The following is a 3,188-nucleotide window of genomic DNA, read 5'->3' on the forward strand; positions in this document are numbered from 1 at the left end:
CAAGTGCATGACGTTTTTTGATTTGTACTTAAATTACAGGGATGGAAAAATCCTACCTGCACTTTTAAAAAAAAAAAAAAAAAAAAAAAAAGTGGAATTATTAAAACTTGTTCTTGCCCGAATAGGTAGGTTGTGAAAGTTGTTCCATCCAGCTTGACATCTCTTGTGATATCGAAGTAGTGGGATGAGTTGATTATCTAAAAGTGTCTAATGCTTTTTATTAAGAAGCATAAACTCTGGGATGATTTTTAATCCTTTTATCCATAAGTCATCAATTAACTAGTGCTATAAAACACCCAAATGAGATTCCATTGAAGAGTGGAAGGAATGCATCATGCTCTTTACCTAAAAGCTTACCTGCCTTCCCCAACAATGGGTTAAGCTGTGTAATTGTACCCTAGGGTAAGGAACACTACTAACAACCATACCAGGAGGAAGAGCCCTGCATATGCTTAGTCACCTTCCAAAAAGAAAAGGCATACTTGTGGTACCTTAGAGACTAAAGAGTGAGACTTGCACTCTATACAGCTCTCTTGCTGAATAGAATTCAGCATATTTTGCTGAACCAATTGCTTTAAATGTGTTTGCCAGATTGTTGTATGGAGTGTTATTGTAGCCATGTTGGTCCCAGGATATTAGAGACAAGGTGGGTAAGGTAACTTTTTTTTTTTTATTGGACCAAACGGTACTGCCTCACCCACTGGGTCTCATTAACTGATTGAAATTCAGGCTGGGAAGGAAGAAAATCTTCGTTGTTAATGCAAGAAATGTGTCCAGGAGCCACCCTCAAGAATAACAAAGGGTTGTAAATTAAGAATTTTAAATAAGAGTTACCCATAATCATTAGAGATGAACCTGGCTCGTTCATCCAGCAGATACTTAAAGGTCTGGTCTTGTTTCCATTGAAATCTTTAGCAAAAATCTCACTGATTTCAATGGTAGCAGGATCAGGCCTTTAGTGGCTACTCTAGAAAACGTTGGTCTTGTTCCCCCCACTGCCCCAACTGCTGAAGATTAGCATAATTTCCATTGACATAAATGGGAGCTGTGGGAGCTCAGCATTTGTGAAATCAGATCCGAGGCACCCAAAATCAGATTCCAGGGTCAAATTTTCTGCAGTGCTGAGCACCCACAACTTCAGCTGAAATCAAAGGTAACTGCAGGTGCTCATTTGTTCTGAGGCTAAAGGTCTGAAGTGGGGCACCCAAAACCAGTTGTCATTACAAAAAAATTGGATCTAAATCTCTTTGGCCATTCTGTATGTCCTGTGGTCTACACTTGGGGACTGAGACTCAAAACTCAGGGTCTGGCTTTCATTAACTTGCTTTTTGATTTTGGAGAAGACACTTCACTTTTGTGAGACAATGGGGGTGAGGTAATATCTTTTATTGGACCAACTTCTGTTGGTGAGAGAGACAAGCTCTCAAGCCAGCAGAAGTTGGTCCAATAAAAGATATTAGCTCACCCATCTTGTGTCTCTAATATCCTGGGAATGATACAGCTACAACTACACTTCATATTTTACTTTTGTATCAGTTTTAACCAATTGTAAATTAATTGTCTCAGGAATCTCATCTAGGCTAAATAAATATTTATAAAGCACTTTGCATTCCTCAGATGCTAGGAGTGTAAAACTTGTTATAAAGATCTGTCACATTTCAGACCAATGATTGACATGAGACTGGCCTTGAGCAGAAGAATGCACTGTTTTGTGGATCTATCTTGTTACACTGGTTAGTTGACCAGTCATCTGAAGGGAATATTTCACATTTACTGAAGATAGCTTGAATGTTATAAGAGATCAACATCTTAGATAAGGATGTGTAAGGGTAGAATATTTAAAACTAACAAATGACCATGGGTGAATGAAAATCTGCAACAATCAAGCGGTCACATTAACTTTTCTCATTGAGAACCTTTTTTACTGACCTTTCAGAGAAGCAACTTTCTCCTACCAGTGCCTTGTCTTCTAAACCTTCTCTCATTTTGCAGTGCCTGACAAAGCAATCAAGTTGTTTTAAATAAATTTGTTAGTCTCTAAGGTGCCACAAGTACTCCTTTTCTTTTTGCGAATACAGACTAACACGGCTGCTACTCTAAAATAAGTTTTTAACTCTCTGAATTTACATTCTGAAGTGCAAGTGCAGTGTTATCCTTAGTCAGAATTGAACCATTCTAAACTCCAAATGGGTGATTATTTAGTTGACAATAAGAGAGCACTTTACAACTAATCTTGCTAGAAACATGTAATTTGTCACAGGTTTTTTTTGTTTTGTCTTGGTAAATGCAGATTGTAACTCAAACAAAGCAAGAAGGCTGTAGACATTTAAAAAAACAAAAAAACTGAGGGCATACTCTAGTGTTGTGCCTAGGACAAAGAGCTGGCAACTCCTGAGTTCTAATCGTTGCTCTGGCACTAACTTTCTATGCAGTTTTTAGCAAGTTGCTTCAGGCCAAATTTTTCAGATGTGGGTGCCAAAGATAATGAATGATCATGCATTATTTTGAAAGCCAGATTCCATCAGCCAAGTACACAATGCTATTTGTACATGGTGTACATAAGCAGAGAGAAATGCATTCAGTTTTAAATGTTCAGACTTCAAACAAATATAATCAAGGGGGGAAAGCTTCTAGGCAGTAAAAAGAGAATTCACAAGCCAAAACAATTAAGTTGGAAGGCAAAGTATACTACTATTTTTTTTTTTAAACCTAGCATTTTAAACTTATTTTCAATGTCTCCAGAGCCTTTTGCTGTAGAGAGAACCCCAAATGGGAGGGGAGTTTTTTCTTTATGATGTATAAAGAAGTTGAAAGGTTTTGTCAATATAATGTTTCTACTTTGTGGCTGCTGTTTGCTAGAGATTCAGGTCTTGTTACCCTATTCTTCCTGGAAAAATTGTAAAACTATCAGGATCATGACATGAGCCCCAAGGAAATGAAACCTGGGTAACTGCAAAGAGAAGGGATGTTTAGGCAGATTGTTGAATACTTTATTTTGTTTTGTTGCTTTTTAACTCTTATCTAGCAAACAGCTGGGAAGAATCACCTCTGTTAAATTTCCACCAAGTACATGTGGGGAAAATGCTTCCATCCTAGTTCTTTGGCTCTTCAGAGAGACCAAAACAGGGAAACGAAGAATGTATTTAATATTTCTAAGGTAATAAGAAAAAAATCCATACCACTTCCAG

This window comes from Dermochelys coriacea, chromosome 1, assembly GCF_009764565.3.
Source record: "Dermochelys coriacea isolate rDerCor1 chromosome 1, rDerCor1.pri.v4, whole genome shotgun sequence".
Taxonomy (NCBI): Eukaryota; Metazoa; Chordata; order Testudines; family Dermochelyidae; genus Dermochelys; species Dermochelys coriacea.